Here is a 21,112-nt window from a genome sequence, read left to right as displayed (position 1 = left end):
AAACTAGGAACTAAAGAAATGAAACAAAATCAAAGACCCTCAAAGAGTGCATTGTAAAAGAACAAATAGTCTCTTGTAAGTAATATTCTATAGCACACCATATCACTACCATTATGTATGACTTAATATTATGTAGATAACATAAGATTTCCACTTTACTTATTAGAGACTATTGAAAAGTATTAGATTTGGTAGAGCAAGGTGGAGACTTCAAAACCATGCTCCAATAAGGTATCTACCCTTTAGATGCCAAAATTATATAAGATTCCTTGAAGGATCTACAAACAGATATTGTTGAATTATTCTGATCGCTAATATCAAGTAAAATATACATATATATACATATATATATATATATATATACATATATATATATATATGACAGCAAAACACTATTGCCAAAGACATTTTGATTAAGAGGCAGCTAGGTGGCCCAGAATCAGGAAGACCTGAATTCAAATTCAGTCTCAGACACATAGCTTTGTGACCCTGGGCAAGGTTGTTGTGGGGTTTAAAGAAGACTATATTCATAAAGTACTCAGCGCAGTACCTGGCAGGTAGTAGGCACTATATAAATGCTTATTCTTCCCTCTCCCAGTCCCCCCGTGGTATTCACCATTATTACAAAGGAGACTCAGTGCAGAGTTCATATTAAGGAAGGATTCTCTGTAGATCATCAGGTCCTCAAGATATTTATTCCCAGTTGTGGATGATATTATGCTGCTTTCCTTAAACCCCAGAACACTGAAGCACCTCCTAAATGATAGCCACAATGATTCAACATTGTTTGTCCTAATTATCTACCCCTGAAATAAGCAGTACTAGTGTAAGACTGGGGGACAGTTAGGTGGCACAGTGGATAGAGTGCCAGTCCTGGAATCAGGAGGACCTGAAATCAAAACCAGCCTCAGACACTTACTAGCTATGTGACCCTGGGCAAGTCAGTTAACCCTGTTTGCCTCAACTTCTGATCTGTAAAATGAGCTGGAGAAGGAAATGGCAAACTACTCAAGTATCTTTGCAAAGAAAACCCGAAATGGGGTCATGGAGAATTAGACAACAGTATAAGACTGCCAGAGGGAGAAGCTAAAGGATGCTTTTAGATTTGCCTCCCTATGCAGCAGCTAGGTGGTGTAGGAGATATAGCACCAGCCCTGGGGGCTCAGAAGGACCTGAGTTCAATTCCAGCCTCCGACACTTGCTAGCTGTGTGACCCTTGGCAAGTCACTTTACCTTGACTGACTTAAAAGAAAAAAAAAGATTTGTCTCCTTCTGCCTCAAAGAGTCACCAGATCATCACATCAGCTACCAAGAATGATTATACAATTTATGTTCTCACATAGTTCTAATAATAGGAAGGCTCAAATAGCTATCTTGTCTCACTTAGTGGTAAGGTATAGATGATTATTCCTTCCATACTATCATTCTATAGTTCTATTCATGACTCTGTCAAACTGTCCTTTCCCTATTTCTATCCTAACTTTGAGTCATCATTTTATGTCAATCACATTCAAACACATTCAGTGGTAAGAGAGATATTCGGATCATTATGAGAAGCTATGATAAAAAAACTCTAGTCCAGAGATCTAGAAAAAAAAATTGATTGCCCTTTGTCAAGATCTAATGAGAAATTGCAAGGCTATGAGTGCTTCAGTGTTTGTAATGATAAATACACATGGAAATTCAACGTGGCTCTTTAAATTCTTGTTCCAATCCTTCTGATTTAGCAATGAAAACTTTAGCCACCTTTCCGATATTGCAATCCAACAAGCACTGAGTGTCTGTCATATTGCAAGGTCCTTGGAATGCAAAGACAAAACTAAATTAAAAAAAAAAAACAAGCAAACAAATAGCTCCTACCCTTCAACAGCTAAAATTCCAATGGAGTGAGAGCGTTGGACTAGATTATCATTTTGGCAAGTGACAACCATTAAACAGAGAGAGATTCTGTGGAATGATGCTTTAATGCAATCGAGAAATTGGTTTGAGAAATCATTTGGATTGGACTTCTCTCAGCTGAAAAAAAAGTCTTTAGGTATTCAGAAAAAAAGCCAGCACACACAAAGGTAACTCCAATCAATTAGTGAGTCATCCATCCATTCTTCATTTCAGTTTATTTCAGTTTCAGCCATTTCATTTCAAACATCCCAGTACCCTTGTGGGTTGGAGTGATTCCACGGTACTTTAGAGCTTAAGACAGCACAATCCAGGTGGACTATGGATCATTTTACATCAGGGGTCAGTGATCAGAAATTCCAGGAGGAAGTAGAGATGGCCTCCTCCAGAAAACATCTGCAAGCTTCAGTTATGCATGCTGTGCAGAAACTTAATGTATGAGGTTGTGGAAAGGATGACACCTCCCCCTTCTTAAAAAAAATAGTGACTTTTGTAATTAATCAAGGCAATGAAGGAAATTTAATAGGAACTTTAAAGGATGTCGGCTGGCCCTTCTTGTATAAACAATGTCTTAATTTTGGTAAAGAGAATCTATCCCACAGTGTTTTTTACCATTGCAAAAACTGAATTGACATTTTCAGTTTTCTTCAGAGGTATATGAGAGAAAATGTGTGAGTTGATCAAACATAATCCCCAACCCCCCAAACTTCTCTCCTTTATTTTTCTCTCTAGTCATCCTGGATGTAGCTAATTTGAGCTGAGATTTTAAAACGTGAAGCCCAACAACAGTATTGTATAATCTTTGTTTTGGCTTTTTCTCCAGCTAACATCTCATACTATATTGCTAATGCCATCCTGCATATTGAATAACAGTAAAAACAATAATAAAACTTTATTACAGCTTGCATATTATTTGAGGAGAGTAAAGACTGAAAGTGGTCATGTTTCAAGCGTTGCTATGTGCATCAGTCAGCACACCTTTCTCTAGTAACAATAAGTTTCAATGATTCTTCATTAAAATCATTAATTTTTATTTGATGAGCCCCTATTGTTTGTTGAAAAGTAATGGAGGCTATTCACACTATATAGCTATCATGTGTTTTATTCTGGGTATTGGAAACCACTTGCTATATTTTAGCGAACTCTATAACTGGTTTTTTTCTCTATACAAACCAAACTCTGTCATTGTATTTGAGGGACTAAACAGTCTTTGCTTACCAACAATTCCCATTTGGCAAAAGTTGAGTAAATGGATTTGTTCCCCTCCCAAGTGGTACTTAAAGTCAAAGGTCAACAAGAATTCAATGGTGTTGAGATTGTGCTTCGCTCTTGACAGGGTGAGGAGGATAAAAAACCATGGCACTCATTCACTAGAGCAGGCCTTCCATTTGACAAGCAAAAATCTGCATGTTTCCCACCTCAAATATACTTAACTTTTATTTTAGCATAAATATAAAAAGAGTACAGGGGAATAAAAAAGAATAAAATTTTTGTTTGGTTGAAAGTGATTATTTCTTTTCAAAATATATTTTACTGATATCTTTCATTTTTATGCCACCTACATTTCTCAATGTATCCCTCCTCACTCTTCCTCCCAGAGTCATCCCCTATAATAAAGCTCACCAGCATATAGAAAAAGTGTAATGGTTTATGCCAGTGTACATATTGATATTATCCCAGTTCTGGAAATATGTTATTATAATTTCATGGTATTTGGTTTTCATTGTTTTGTCATTCTTTCCATTTATATGATTATAGGCATTATGTACATGGTTTTCCTAATTATGCTTACTTTTTTCTGTTAATAATAGCTAATATTTATACTAACTTTTTATTGTTTACAAAGCTTTGTATGCATAATATTACTTGATGTTCAAAATAATTCCATAAGGTAAGTGCTATTGCTATGCCCATTTTACATATGAAGAAACTGAGACTCAGAGAAGTTAAGTGATTTGCCCACTGCTATAAAACTAGGAAGTGTTCCTGGGGTTCTACTTGAAACCCTACTAAGCCAAAATTCACGCACTTTTTCCATTATAAAGGAAAGGGGAAAAGGAACTACATGTATTTCTTTATCAACTGTGTTATCTTGAAGCATTGTGACCATTGTCATGCCATATTCTTTATAGTAACAACTTAATGTTTTCTTCACTTCACCTCCTCTTCCCCTTCGTCCTCCTTCTCTTTCTTCTTCCTCTTCTTCCTCTTCTTCCTCTTCTTCTTCCTCTTCCTCTTCTTCTTCTTTCTCTTCCCCCTCCTCCTCCTCCTCCTCCTCCTCTTCTTCTTCTTCTTCTCCTTCTTCTTCTTCTTCTTCTTCTTCTTCTTCTTCTTCTTCTTCTTCTTCTTCTTCTTCTTCTTCTTCTTCTTCTTCTTCTTCTTCTTCTTCTTCTTCTTCTTCTTCTTCTCCTTCTTCTTCTCCTTCTTCTTCTTCCTCTTCTTCTTCCTCTTCTTCTCCTTCTTCCTCTTCTTCTTCCTCTTCTTCTTCTTCTTCTTCTTCTTCTTCTTCTTCCTCCTCCTCCTCCTCCTCCTCTTCCTCCTCCTCCTCTTTGTAATGCTAATCTTAATCTTTAACCATCCTCCTACATATTTTTTTGTAAATAAGCTTATATTCTAAACCAAAGTCATTCAATAGACAGAATGCATTTATGAAGCACTTACTATGTTCCAGGAAATATGGTAATGCTGGGTATATAGAGGCAAAAGTAAAAACAGCCCCAGTGTGACCCTTTGCTTCTGTATCTCTCCATTTGGTAAGAAGGCAAGTCTTTGCATCCTGTGGTGGTTGTTAAGTCTCTAGCCATCCTCATTATGTTGTTTCACAGTCATTAAATTTCTCTGAAATAAAAGATAATAATGGCATTCAATATCTATACCTTTATCCATTTCTAAATTTTCAGAGGCAGTATGACCTTTAATGTCCCCTTCAACTTTAAATTTATGACCTTATATTTAAAATAAATTATATTTTAGCTGTTGACATTGAACACAGTAACTTATCATTTTATTCACATCACCTGTTCCCCTTCCTAGCTTTCCCATCCTGTTGCTTTTTATTCCCTTCCACATACTCTACTGTCCACCTACACTTGCTGTTCCTCACATAAGGTATTCCATTTCCCAAATCAATGCATTTTCCCTGGCTATCCTGTCCTTGAGTTATGTCAGTCATGTCCAATGTTTTGTGACCCCATTTGGGGTTTTCTTGGCAAAAAATACTGGAGCTGTTTGCCATTTCTTTCTCAAGCTCATCTCGTAGATGAGGAAACTGAAGCAAACAGGATTAAGTGACTTGCCCAGAGTCATACAACTAATAAGCATCCGAGGCCAGATTTAAAATCAGGAAGATTCCTAGTACAGTGCTCTATCTCCTGAGCCACTCTCAAATACTGTCCTTCCTCTTCTCCATCTCTTGCTTCCCTGGATTTTCCCCAAGATTTAGGTAAAAATTGATCTTGGGCAGGAAATTTTTTCTTGCTCTGGATCAGGAAAGGTGAGATATGTGTGTGTATGTATATGTGTATGTATGTTTGTATATATGTGTATATGCATGTATATGTGTGTATATATGTATGTATATATGTTATATACATATGCATTCTCTCTACATATCCATCATATATGTTTGTATCTGCATGTATATACTTGTATGCATATGTGCATGTGCATACACACATGAATACACACATTATAGTATGTATATACACTGTTGCTTCCATGTCCCCCCCCCAATAGAATGTGCATTCTTTGAAGGCAGGAACTATTTTTGCCTTTCTTTGTGTCTCCAGTGCCTGAGCTGAACATATAGCAGGCACTTAATAAAATGCTTGTTGATTTATTAATTTATTGTTGATTTTGACTTTTGCTTTAACCAATCATCTGACTACTGATTTCGAAAGGCTACTATAACATTAACCAATCTGTTTTGTTTCTTTGTTTGCCACCATAGTTACTTTCATTTCTTTTTTTTTTTATTATGTGTGATTTTTATTATTTTTTTTTCAAATTTATTTATTTATTTTTAGTTTACCACACACGGTTCTACATAATTTTGAGTTCCAGATTTTCTCCTCTCCCTCCCCCCTCCCACCCCAAGACGGCCTGGAATCTCATATAACTACCAACTTTCATTTCTTTTGAGGTTGGTTCATTCTAGCCATGTTCAACAGCCTTCTGACTCTTCCTAAAGGAAATATTCACAATATATCAGAACGAGGCTTCTTAATAGTCTAAAAATATTTTCCCTCTTTGCTTTTTTTTATCAAGAGCAAAATTACCAAGAAAAATCTTTTTCATGATGCTTTCATGCTCCCACTACTAGCAACCCATTTATATATGCTGATTGGCAGGATCTCTATTGCTGCTGATTTCACTCATGTCCAGTATCCCATAGATATTGTGTTCTCCCCTGATGAGACCACTTGAAGCCCAACAATTTTCTATTCATATTTATATAATAAGGCTGAAGCATGCTCATTATTCTTCCTCAATACTGGTATTAATTCATGTGGAAGTCATTAGGACCCAGAATTCTATACATAGATTCTCTTGCTTTAGGACTCTATGAAAACCTAGGGCATAGATAGGCCATGATGTAAAAATTCAAAAGCCTCACCTTAGCACATGCTTTCTTATAATGTAAATTTCATCTTCCACATGGTGGGGGGTGCCATACACTTTATTATGAATCTGATTCTCATTCATAGAGAGATGCTGTCTATTGGAGTAGGAATGATGAAAACTCTAAGGAGAAAAGACTGCCACTCTTCTCTTAAAGAGAGAAAAGTTGAACTTCATTTGACATGCATCCTAGATGAAATAGGTAATATCTCATGCACTATAATGTGGCAGGAGGCATGGGGAACTTTATACAATCATAGGATCTTAGATCTAGGGCAGGAAAGGACCCTTAGTAACTAACTGGTATAACCGTCTCCTTTGACCAATGAGGAAACTAATTCCCGAGAGGATTAAATGAATTCACAAGTATCACAGGATTCAGAGGTGGGATTTGAACCCAAATAATCTGACTCCATGGATGAAATTCTGCAGACACAAAGCAAACCATTCTGATAATCTGGCATCAGACAAATATAAGCTATGCGAGCTTGGACAAATCGCTTAACCTCTGTTTGATTCAGTTTCCTGAACTGTAAAATAGGGACAAGTTACAGCACCTACCTCTCAAGGTTGTTTGGAATTCAAATGAGAAAATATTTGTAACGTGCTTAGTGTAATGCCTGGCATATAGTAGGCACTATATAAATGCTTGCTTCCTCCCTTTCCCTTCTTTACCCTGATAAGAAAGTGGGAATTGTATAAAGAGAACGACATGACATTAACGCAAAGAGAACTAATCCAACAGTCAGGTTTTATAAAGATATGTACATAGGATGAAAACTAAGGCAAATAAGGTATGATAGATTCAAAAGAATGGTAAAGTACATTGAGGGCAAATAGGAAATGCTCAGGATGAGCTGAGGGCAGTAAGGATGCCTAAAGACAAGAACAAGAAGAGATTTTTTTTTTGTTACGTGTTGTTTTGTTTGTATGTGTTTTTTAAAGCTATAATGTCAAAGAGGGAACTCAAGGAAGGTATAAAGCTACTTGCTGGAATGAACAAGATGAAAGTAAGTAATGAAATGAAGGCAGAGCAGTTCAATTTGTAGTTTAATTCTGCTTTCTCTGTCAAAGAGAACAACTTTCAAACTAGAAAGGTCAGAACAAAATGGCTAATAGGGAAATTAATACAAAAGATTAGTAATGGGATAGTAAGAGAGCAACTAATTGTCTTTGATGGGAGAGTCAGTAAGTCAATAAGCAATTATCAATATCTTACCATGTGCCAGACAGTGTCAAGCACTGGGGATAGAAAGAAAGGCATAACAATATCCTCCTCCCTCAATGAATTCGCATTATAATGGGGAGCAAAATATGCGAACAACTGCGTATGGGAGATCCCCACTCTTACTATGTTGTCTCTCCTTGTCTCCTCACAGTTCCTTGTTGCTTACAAATATTTTCATATTTCCCGCAAATTCAAAAACCCTTCACTTTATCCATCCAATGACTCCCTTCCTTTTGTTGGCTAAAATCCTAATGAAGATTCTGTCTGTAATGATGACTCCACTTCTTTTCTTTCACTGTCTTACTAACTTTCAGTAGTGTGATTCCTGCCTTCATCATGCAGCTGAAACAATTCTCCAAAGTCGTCTTGCCAAATTGAATGACCTTTTCTCAGTCTTTGTCCTTCTTGACTTCTCTGCAGTCTTAAACACTCTGGATCACTATCTTTTCCTTGATACTTGTTATGGTAATTAGGGGGTGGGATTTTTTGCTGTTCTTCTCTTTTGGAATGCTAAGGAAGTGAAGTACCTTTGATGAGTCTTGCCTTTCAAATGTAATGGCAAGCAAAGTGGACTTTTTGTTGCTTTTTGTTTGAGTGCTTCTCAGCACTGAGGTAATCAAGTGCCCCAGGGTCCTAGGCGTGTATATATAAGATTTGAGGTTGGCGTTTTGTTTTGAGGGCATGCTCATTGAAAGAGTATTGGTGGTGGGACTCTGGGTAGCTATTTAAGCAGCCCCCTCACCACCACCTGTGCTTTGAAAACCCAGATGTTGGTGCTTCTCTCTGGTAACTATATATGTATTGTGATTTGGTCAGACAGATAAAAGCCTGTCTGTTGATCTGCTTGTAACTTCTGTTTGCATTTGCTCTGAAGTTCAGGGTGTTGGCTTTTCCCCCTGAACTAAGTGAATGATATATGTATGTTTAATTAAAGTCAGATTGTTAACTCCTTAAAGTTGCTTTCCTTTCGAAAAGCAGATCAAAGGATCTGTGCTAGCAGCCCTCCTGTGTGCTCTTGCTGCTGGTCTTCTTGTTGGTCTTTCACCTCCACAGCAGCTGCTAGCAACATTATTGTTACAATACTCTATTCCCTCCAGTTTTCTGTAACACTGTTCCATCTTGGTTCTCCTTTTACCTATCTGACCATTCCTTCTCAGTCTCCTTTGCTAGATCTTCATCCATTTCATGCTCACTAATAGTAGGTGATCCCAGAACTGCCTCCTCTCCATCTATATTATTTCACTTAGTGATCTCCTCAGTTCCCATGGATTCAATCATAATCTCTGTACTATTAATTCACAAATCTATTTATCTAGCCATACCCTCTTCATTGTGTAACTTTCATCAGCAACTGCGTATTGGACACCTTGAACTGGATATCCCACAGACATCTCAAATTCAACCTGTCTAAACCAGAACTCATCATCTTTTCACCACAACTGTCCTCTCTTCTAAACTTCCCCTATTTCAGTTGAAAGTACCATCATCTTCCCAGTCACCTTGGCTCACAACCTAGGTGTCATCCTTGACTCCTCACTGGTTCTCACCCCCAATATCCAATCTGTTGCCAAGGCCTGTCCATTTTACCTTTATAACATCTCTTGTATATGTTACCTCTTTTGACACTGTGGGCCCTCATTACTTGCAGTATTCAAATAGCCTGTTGGTTAAATTCCATGTTTATAGTATTCATTTAATTGCCAAATTGATCTTCATAAAGCACGTGTCTCTCCTTGTCACTATCTATTCAAGAAATTCCAGTGGCTCCCTAACACCTCCAGCATCAAATGTAAAATCCATTGTTTTGAATTCAAAAACTCTGCATAACCTTCAAGTCTTTTTACAGCTTAGATCAGTGACATTGACCTCTTTGCTATTTCTTTCACAATACATTCCAACTTACAACTCTGGGCATTTTCACTGGCTGTCCCCCATGCCTGGAATTCTTTCCTCTTCATCTCTGCCTCCTGATTTCTCTTCCTTCAAGACCAAATGAAAATATCACCTACTACAGAAAGTTTTTCCTGAGCTCTCTTAATTCTAATAACTATCTTGTGTTATGTCCAATTTATTATGTATATAGTGTGTACGTAGTTGTTTGAATGTCATCTCCTCCACGAGACTGTGAGCTCCTTTGACAGCAGGAACTGCCTTTGCCTTTCTTTGTATCACCAGTCCTTAGCGTAGAACTTGACACATGGTAGGAGCTTAATAAATGCTTAATGACTAACCAAAAACTAGAAAATGTTTTCCAGACGAGTTCAACAGTGTATTAGTGTGCTACCCTTCCAGTAATGCGTCCAACATTGATTATTTTCTTACTTTGTCCTATTTACCACTCAAGTTGAAGGACTGAAAATTTCTCTTATAGAATATTTCTTTAGTAATGATTTGAAATAATTTTTCATTTAGTTATTGATAGTTCATACTTTTTAAAAAAATCTATTTATACCCTTCAATCACTTTGATGAGATCAATTATCCTACAGTGGAACGGCTCTTAGTACATATGCACCACTTTTCTATGTATCTTGGACTTGGACTCTTACATGAAACATTTGATGCTAAGGTAATAATTTTTTTCCTAGTTGACAAAATCTGCTCTTTTTTCTAACTTTGATGATTTTGCTTGTACAAATAGTTTTGAATATCCTTTAATAGAAACTAATTTTCATCTTGGATGAAACAATCTAATCCTTTTTAAAGAGTCTTCCATCTAGAAATAGGTGAAAAAATTACCTCCTTCTATTCCCTTTTTTATGATGGCATTATATGTATTTAGATCACACATCTATTTGGAGCATATATGGTGTAAGATGGTGGTCTATGCTTAATTTCTGACAAATTAATTTCCAATTTTTCCATCATATTTTGTCAAGTAAAGATTCCTTCAACAATAATCTGTTTTCTTAGGTTGGTCAATCCTTAGACTATTTATTAAATTGATTCTGGGAATTGTTATTTAGTGATTTCCACTAATGTATTTTTTATTTCATGATTAGTACTATTTTTATTACTACTTTATAAAATAGTTTGTGATTAAATAAAGCAATGCTTAATTCCTTTCTCATTTTTCCAAATCATTTTCCTTGTAATTCTTGATCTTTTGTCCTTTCAAAAGACTTTTACTATTATTTTGTCTAGCTTTATAAAATAACCTATTGACAGTGTACATTAAAACTATGTCATATTGAAGTTGCATATTAATCTATGCAATAAATTAATTTTTATATTGCCATAGACTGACTATGAATATAGAATTTTTCTTCGATTATTTTTCTTCATTTATTTCTATAAAGAGTATTTTGTTTTAGTATTCTTATGAAGACTTGTTTCTTGCTATTTTAACTACCTGATATTTTATGAATTTTATAGTTATTTTAAATACAATTTCTCCACCTTTTTCTTTCTTTTAAAATACTATACATAACTGCCAGTTTTTTAAATACTATATGTCACTGCTTAAGATTTGTTGAATTATTCATTTCAATAAGGTTCTCTGCTGATTATCTGGGTTTTCTAAGGAAAACATCATATAATCTGCAAATATGAATACTGTTGTCTCTGTCAGCTTTTATAATTACTTACCTTTGCCTCATTGCCATATCTCATATTATTCAGAATGCTGTTACTTCATATCAACTTAGGTCTGTATCTTTAGTCCGATTTTTCTATGTTAATTGCTATGCAATGAATTGTAGTATTTGAAATATATGATTAATATTTCTGACTTTTTACTTTTATTTGTGACAGGTACATCCAAGCACATGGATAATTTTTGTTAAGGTATTATATGAAATTTGTGTATTCTTTAATGTTCTCATCCAAAGGAAAGTATGCATCTTCTACATTGTTCACCTCTATTTTTTCTTTTTGTTTATCTTTTGTTTATATTTATCTAGCTCTGAATGTTAAAGTCACTTATAATGACCATGTCATTATCTATATTAATTTATGATTTGGTTAGTTTTCCATTATGGATTTAAATATTATTTGGTAATATGTAATATTTTGCTTCATTGATTGGGATGCTTTTAAACATACCTTCCAAATATGCCCCACTAGTCACTAAGAATTTGTATGCCTGCCCTGTAAACCATCATGTTTACAACTCCTGCTTTCTGGGACTCTGATGCATGGTAAGTTTTATTCTGGTTTCTATTAATTTAATCTCAAACCACTTTATAAAGTAATAATAAAAATTTTAGTTGTATATGTGTCTTTATTTTTAAATGTATTTCTTACATGGAGGTCAGCTTTTTAGAAAGATCCAGAGAAAGCACTGAGGCACAAATCAGAATCACAGAAAATCTCAGAGTGGACCTGGGTAAGTAGGGGGATGAAGAATATATATCCTTATAACTTCTCCCCCTGGGAATTAGTCATCTTCAGGCTTGATGAGACAGAGGAAGAAGAATACTGGAGTTTCACATACCCTCAAGTGCATAGCCTGAAAGGTTTCAGAAAGAGTCTATGGTGGAGCCTCTTACCTATGTGGCTCCAGGTAGTGCTAGAGTTTTATTTCCCAGACTCATAAATTTCCTGGATAATGGATAGTTTCTAGAGAATTCTAGGACCAAGCCTTCTAGAGAGGCAATTGGGATGGCCTGAGCAGTACTAGTATCTTGGAGAGAATAGGATTGAACAATTGACCCACAGAGTTAAAGAAGCAGCAAAAGAATGAAAAAAATATTTAGATAGAGTAACAAAAAGCTTAACTTTGTCCTCTGCCATCATTTCTGATAGATGAGAAGTTTCTCTAGGAACCCAAAATGAGTTTTCTTTCTGGAAGAACAGAAACCTTTTGGGTAGTATCACAAGGCTGGAGATCTGTATGTTTGGCTAGAGTGATGATAGAAATCACCCAGATGTTGAGGGAAATAGAGAATTGTGTCTCTAGTAATCCCAGGTTCTTTTTTGCCTTCTGAAGTGTCCAAATTATGAATATGGAGAACTATCTAGGTCTGGAGAAGGGGGGGAAAGTTTGGACTTATTAATTGATGATGGACTAATTATGAGCCTTTGATGCTGTCAATCCTCTTCTCCTCTTTGATATTCTCTTCTCTCTAGGCTTACAGGACACCACTTTCTCCTGGTTCTCCTCCTCTATATCTAATCATTCCTTTTCAGTCTCTTTTGCTGAATCCTCGTCTAGATGTAACAATAATGTTCCTAGCAGCTACTGTGGAGGTGAAAGACCAACAACAAGAGAATACAGGAGGGCTGCTAGCTAAGGAAAGCAACTTTAAAGGGTTAACAATCTCATTTTAATTAAACATACATATTTCATTCACTTAGTTCAGAGGAAAAAGTCAGCACCCTGAACATCATATAAACAGAGCAAATAAACACAAACCAGTAGACAGGCCTCTAACTGTCCAACTATAGCAACACACACAGTTACCAGAGAAAGAAGAATCAACATCTGGGGCTTCAAAGCTGGGGGAGGGGGCTCCTCGACGGCCACCCAGAGTCTCGTCTGGTCAAATTACATGATACTCTTCCAGTGAGTGAGAGCCCCAAAACAAAATGCTAACCTCAGATCTTATATACTCTTCTCAGGGTCAGAGAGCATCACAACCATGTAACTCAAAACCATGTGGACTAGGCTTTCTTGTTTCTTAAACAGGTCATCAAAGACTCTTGATTCAATCAAAGAAACAAAGGCAAGACTCATCAAAAGCACTTGATTACCTCAGTGCTGAGAAACACTCAAACAAAAACCAGCAAACAAATAGCTCCATTTTGCTTGTCATTACATCTGAAAGGCAAGACTGAAAGGTACTTGATTACCTTAGCCTTCCAAAAGAGAAAAGGGTAAAAAAGTCCCACCCTTCTTACCATTACACTAGGTCACACTCACTACTGTGGGTGTCCCACAAGGCTCTTTCCTGGATCCCTCTATCGAACTTCACTTAATGATCTTTCCAACTCCCATGGTTTTAATTATCATTTCTATGTTGATCATTTTCAAATCTACCTATCTAGACCTAAACTCTCTGTGAACCTCCAGTCTCATATTTCCAACTACCTTTCAATAGACCACTTTAACTCAATACATGCCAAAATGATCTCATCACCTTTCCCTCTAAACCCTTTCCCACCACCAAACACCATTATTACTGTCAAGGGCACCAACATCTTTTCAGTCCCCAGGATGGCAATCTAGGTGTTATCTTTGATACCTCACTCTCTCAACTCCCTATCCAATCTGTTGTTAAGGCCTATTGATTTCACCTTTGCAACATCTCTCAAATAAGTCCTCTTCTTTTCTTGGATACTGTCACCACCCTAGTGTAGTCCCTCATTACCTCATATGTGATATGATTTCAGTGGCCTGACTGCCATAATCCTCTCCTAACTCCAGTCCATCCTCCATTCAGGTGCCAAAGGGATTTCCTTAAAGTACCAGTTCCTGTCCATGTCAATACCATACTCAATCAATTCCAGTGGTGCTCTTTTACCTATGAGATCAAATACAAAATCATCTGTATGAGATTCAAGGCCATTTATAACCTAGTCCTCCTCCTACCTTTTCAGTCTTTTTACATATTACAGCCCATTTACATGGGCTGTCTCCCATGCCTGGAATGCTCTCCCTCTTTATCAATGTCTCCAGGCTTTCCTGGCTTCCTTCATATCCCAGATAAAATCTCAGCTTCCATAAGAGTCATTTCCTAATCCCTCTTAATTCTAGTGCCTTCCCTCTATTATTTCTTATCTCTCCCTTTTATAGCTTGCTTGTACATATTTGTTTGTCCCTCCTTATCCCCTCCCATTACACTGTGAGCTCCTCAAGGTCAGAGAATGTCTTTTGCCTTTCTTTGTATTAATGGAATGTCTGGTACATAGTAGGCTCTTTAAATGCTTGCTGACTGACTTTGTACAATCTGAATTCTATCTATGGCATGAAAATAAAGGATTGCCTGTACTGAGTGTATATTATTACCGGAATACTTTAATGGAACTAGGTACTCTTCTACTTGCATTTGCAGAGACTTAGATGCCAACTTTACTCCGATATTCCTAGGATTTCTTGATGGGAGCAAATGAAGTAGCATGGTTTAGAAAACAATCTCAACAGAGTGGTTCATTTTAGGATAAAGCCAGAGTAAAGTCCATGAACAAGTGGATACCTGACCACATCTAGCTATTGAAGAGAGGATGGAAATAAAGCCTTATTTAATTAAGAGAGGATTTATCTGCGACATGTAGTATAACTACTGCTATAGACATACCCTTGATAGAACCTTAGTGATTTCAACAAAAAAAAAATTAAAACTTGTCACTGTGGCTCCTATACATGGGCAATATTATTGAAGAAAATAAACAACAGTTTCTGATCTTTGCTATGGACTAGAATTGATAGAAGCAAATGAAAGCTGTTTTTGTCATGGTTCCCCTCCCAAACATAGAGACATTGCCTATAAATGAAGTAGCAACAAAAGAAGGAATTTGGTCACAAGTCATTCAGAAAAAATTCCTTATTGTTATAAAGCAAACTCTGGAACCTCCCTTGGTAACAACTGACTCATTTAAACTCCTCATAAACTTTGAATGTGGATTGCTTCTTACGATAAAAGTTTTAGAATTAGTCCCATTCCTGTGACTGTCCTACTCTTTTAAAAAATAATTGTTTACTAAAGGAGACATGTTCTCTTCTTCTTGTCTCCTCCCTAGCCCCTCCCTGCTCATTTAAGGTCCCGAGCACATCTTTAACATTTTAGCTCAGTAATTTGAAAATCTTTTGCTATATTATTGCAATATAATAAATTACCATCATAAACAAACATTGTGATTTCTAAGCCATAAAAACTTCAGGTGGATAAAAATAGGTTGTGATAGCTTCGAATATAAAGTTAATATTGTATCATCAAAAGTCTTAAATTATTGACAGTTCCCTCCCCTGCAGACTTTCCCGGTGAATTTTATCATCTATCATCATGCCACAATAGTCTATATGGGAAAAAGTAGAGGAAAAGGTGACTAGTGTCATCAAATTCTGCAATATGAACCATTTCGAGACAGATTTTCTTGTAAAATGATTTGAACAAAAGATTAAATTCAACCAAAGGAGCTTTGAATGTTCATTTTATTGTAATATTTTCACAGAGTTTAAATAAGTCCTACCTCTCTGAGTTCCCTAAGAGAAGCACTTCGGGGGAGAAATAAATATGGAGAGAGCATTATATTCCCTTATTAACAGGATGCAAGAAAACCTAAGTGAAAATAGAGATACAAGGAATGAAATACAAGAACTAGGGGGAAAAAAAACATGAATTTCCATATTTTTTCCCTAACATCCCATAACATGAATGTAATCTGAGAAAAATAAGATTGTACTAATTTTCATTAGGTGATTCCCCATCTTTCCTGAAAAAAAGTCAGGTTACAACAAGTTTATTTATGTAATTCCTTTCCTAGTTACAACTATGTTACTTGGAACATTTTTTTAGTCGTAAATTGTGGAAGAATAACATTGATAGCTTTGGAATACTCCATCCTGTTTTCACACATAAAGATGAAGGTAAATGCCTTGTGGTAGCTAGGAGACACAATGGATGTAACCTAGAGGCAGGGAGAACTGGGTTCAAATCTGGCCTCTGACACTTAGCAATGTGACCATGGGCAAGTCACTTAACCTCTGTTTGCCTCAGTTTCCTCAACTCTAAAAAGGGGAAAATAATAGCATCTACCTCACATGGCTGTAAAAATCAAAGGAGACAATATTTGTGAAGTGCTTAGCACAGTACCTGGAACAGAGTAGGCACTTAAGAAATTCTTGTTCCTTCCCTCCCAGAGAGCACACTTTCCCCTGTGTTAAGTTATTAGCTGAGGAAAAAGAAGTGTCAAATACAAAGTTGCACATGTGAACATTTATGTATTGCCTTCCATTTAAGTAAAATTACTTTTCCTACTTCTTCAAAGTAATTATATAATATGTTATGACTATGATTTTAAATTCCACTTTGATGGTCCTTTTTGTTGCTGTTCAGTCATTTTCAGTAATGTCCAGCTCTTCATGACCCCATTTGGTAGTTTTCCTTCCCCAGTTAATTTTACAGATGAGGAAACAGACAAACAAGGTTAAGTGACTTGCCCAGAGACACACCGGTGGTAAGTGTCTGAGGCCAGATTTGAACTCAGGAAGATGAATCTTCCTGACTGCGGACTGGGCACTCTTTGCACTATGGCACCACATTAGGTGCCCTCTTTTTTGATGATCTACTCGCAGAAATATCAGTACCATGTAAATGGATGACAGTCATGTTGTCCATGTTTGGAATGGGCCATGAATCATCCTCCTGAACATGAATACAGCCTTTGATCACAAATCTATTAAATCATAGGGGTGGGATTTAAATCCAGGTCTCCCAGATTCAAATCCTAACACTTTTTCCACTACAACAGGCTGTCTCTCTAAATTTATTTCCAGGATACTTTACAGAAATATATCATATAGCTATCAAACACAACTAGAAGAATTTAATCTTTGAAGCCTATAGTGAAATTTTAAAATTTGTACCCCCAAAAATATCTGAAGACCTTTTCTACTTCTGAAAGTGGCCCTGACAGACTGGAAGCATCATGAAAACAGTTTTCTGTTTGAAGAACAACAGCTTAGGAAAAGCAGATCATTCTAAAAATATATTTATATAGACAATTATTTGTAATGAAACTTATTGATGGTTTTTCTTTTTATATTAGTCATTTTTATATATGCCTCCACCCTCTGGAATTTAACCTCCAACATAACAATGAAAAACAAACAAACAAAAAGCCACAGTGGCCACCTCTGATAATGTATTCAACATTCTTCTCCTGCAAACCCCCATCTCTCTTCTGAGAGAGAAATATTATTCATTATTTGTTCTCTGGAGCTAGGATTGTGTATTACTATTGCTAAGAGTTCTACTGCTTTTTAGTGTTCTTTCATTTACTTTATTATTTTATTGTTTGTATTATTTATTACTTTATTACTACATACTTTGTTATCACTTTATTATTAAGTGTATTCTTCTGATTTCACTTACTTCATTAACTCTGCATCAGTTCAGATGAATCTTCAAGTGTTTCTCTGAATTTCTAATGTTGCTCTTTATTTATTACTGGAAATCATATTATGTAAAATAATATGTCACTGATAGCTCAGTCATTCCCAAGTTGAGAGGCATCTCTCTTGTTCTTTACTGGCACACATTTAGTTTTTTACCAAAACACACACACGTGCGTATGCTCACACACACACACGCACGCACGCACGCACACATACACATTGCTGCTATAAATATTTTATTAAACAAGAAGATCCTTTTGTCTTTAACATTCTTAGAACTTGTGCCCCATAGTGTGATTACTAGGATAAAGGATATGAACATTTCATCCATTTTTCTGGCATAATTCTCTGTGTATCCAGAATAGGTGGACAAATTCACAGCTGCAACAATGAATAGTACACCTTTCCACAGGCCCTCAAATATTGAGTGTTTCCATGATCATCTTTGGTAATTTGCTGGTAGAACAACCTCTAGAGCTTTTTGTTTAATTTTATTCTTCTTACTATTGATGATTTGGAACACGATTTCACACAGTAGTATTTAGTTTGTCATACTCTTTATAGCTTTAGCCACTTACTTACTGGGGAATGACTCTTATTCTTACATATTTGTGTCAAATCCATATATATCTTGGATATAGGACTTTTATCTGCGATATTTGCTAGAAATATTTTTCCTACTTGACAGCTTAACTTCTTAGACTATCTGCATTGGATTTATATGTACAAAAGTGTTATATGATTAAATTTGTCAATTTTACCTTTAATAAAAACCTCTATTCTTTGGTTAGGAATCTAGTCATAGTTGAGAAATACATCACTATCCATTGTCCTCTACTTTTTAAATGATGTAAGTTTTTATATTTCTGTCCCTATCCATTTTGATATTATTGTGGTGTATGACGTGATACCAGTAGCTCTAATATTGTATGATGCACTGAGGATAGCCAGTGATGGACATTATGTTTGCCATCAGAAGATCAGCCAAACTAAGTTTGAAGAAGCTTATCAGCAGATCAGCTGCACAGTGAAGTATTTATCAACCACAGTAACTCATGAACATCTTCTAACAAGGCATAGAGGAGTTATGATCTGTGTCAGTGAAAGGAGTACCTATACTGGTGAAGTCACAGATCCTTGAAATCTGAAATAAAGAAAGGACCATTAAGTATCACATAAAAACAGGTCTGTTCCTCAAACTATGGCTGTCCAATTTGTTCCTTTGAATGACAGTTTAGCCTGGGGGAAGAAAGACATCCATTGCATATCTTAGTCATTCCAAATATAAAGATGAAAACAGAAAAATTCTATCACCTATCAATGTTTTAAAATATCCAGATTACTGGAATTGTATATGTACTACTGGCCAAGTTTTCCTTCTTTCCTTTCTTTTTTCCTTCCTTCCTTCTTTCCTCCCTTCCTTCCTTCTTGTTTCTCCCCATTTCATTTTTCTCCTTTTTCTCCCTTCTTTATTTTCCTTCTTTTCCTTTTTTTCTTCCTTCTTTCCTCCTTTACATTGAGTTTCTTGAATTAATATTTCTCTGTCTAATACTATTGAGCTTTTAGTTCACTAAGAACCTAGATATTTTCTCAGTTAAACTTTTCTCTTTCTATACATCCCACCTTTGACAACTTTGAAATTTAATTTGTTGAACCTATGTGTAAAACATTTATCCAAATTAAATTCCATGTTATTTGATTCAACCTGATGTATTACCCTCAATTTCCTCATCTGTAAAATGGGACTAATAATAGCACCTACCCTCACCCCCCAGGTAGATATCTTTCAAACCCTTTGCTCTGGGAATGATTTGTGGTCTTTGTCTCAGGTGAAAAAAAAATCCTACTCATGTTTCTGGGAATAAGTATAATTGTGGCACTTGGTTTGAGGGCCCTCCATTGTGTTAAATAATTGAGGCTTACTTTCTTGCCTATTGTCTAAAACACACAATCAAAAATGCAATGACTGTCTTTGATCATATAACATTACCTTTTGCACATATAAAATGAAGATAGCTACCTCTAAATAACATGTGTGATTGAGTGTGTGTACGTTAATTATACTTGCCATTTTGAAGAACTTGATATATTTGTATGTGGATTTGTGAGCCTATAAGTAGCTAGGTGGCACATTGGCTAGAGTGATGGGCTTGGACTCCAGAAGACTCATCTCCCTGAGTTCAAATCCAGCCTCAGACACTATCTATGTGAGCCCTTCATATATAAAATAGAGAAGGAAATGGCAAATTATTCCATTATCTTTGCCAAGAATACCCCAAATGGAATCAGAAAGAGTTGGACACAACTGAAAAATAACTAAACAACAACTCTTAAATCTAGTCCATTATTAATAACATGGTGCAATAGAATGTGTGCTGGGCCTACAATCAAAGGATTTGGCCTTGAATTCCAACTCCATTAATATTTGCTCATCATTCCCGTGCAGCAACACTCTCCTCTGACATTAAAAAAAAATCAGGCTGGGAAGGAAATAGTCTCTGTCAGAAGGAACTTACAATTTGACAGAAGACTATAAATGTCAGCATACTTCAAACAGGACAGGACCAGAATTTTAACAGTGAAAATAAAAGAAATAAAGAATTTTTTCCCTTTTTTAGACTGAACTCTAGGCCAACAGTTTTCTTATTGAAGAAAAATGTCAAACATCTTAAATGGATATTTAATTTAAGATTCTTAAATGTTAGTTTTTAATCAAATGGCGTGTTAAAAGAGATTGAAATCTAGAGAAGCTAGCAATTTAAATAGAAATGAATTCCTAAACAATATTCATGTGTGTCTTAAAATTTTGCCTTAAATGAGCCATGTAATAGTCCCTTAATAAAAGGAGACACATATACATATACATGCATCTATCTATATATACACGCATATCTCTATTCACTTCCACAGTAGGTAGTCATCAGCCAATGGATGCACCTTTCAAACCTCAGCACATTGAAGTTGTAGGTGCAGTAGTAGTTATGCTACCAAATGTACTCCCTGTTGTGAATTATTGCTTATATAATAATATGCTCAGCTGAGTAGCAGTCTAATGATTTGCAATCAGCAATGCATTCTCCTGATTCAGCTGATGTCTCAGCTTCTCCCCAGTATTCATTAAGTAATTTTTTGATATTTATGTTCCACTCTTACACTTTGTTTTCTAGTATTGTGGTTGCTGTAGGAAATTACTGACAGCTAAGTTTAATCACTCCAAAGAAAAGATTCAGTTCATTATGTATTTGTTTATGTTTTATTATTTGAAAACTGCCTTGTGACTGAATTGTTGCCTATGATCTGATTGCGTGTGTT

Source organism: Trichosurus vulpecula, chromosome 3, assembly GCF_011100635.1.
Source record: "Trichosurus vulpecula isolate mTriVul1 chromosome 3, mTriVul1.pri, whole genome shotgun sequence".
Classification (NCBI taxonomy): Eukaryota; Metazoa; Chordata; class Mammalia; order Diprotodontia; family Phalangeridae; genus Trichosurus; species Trichosurus vulpecula.
Note: the sequence above shows the minus strand (reverse complement) of the source record.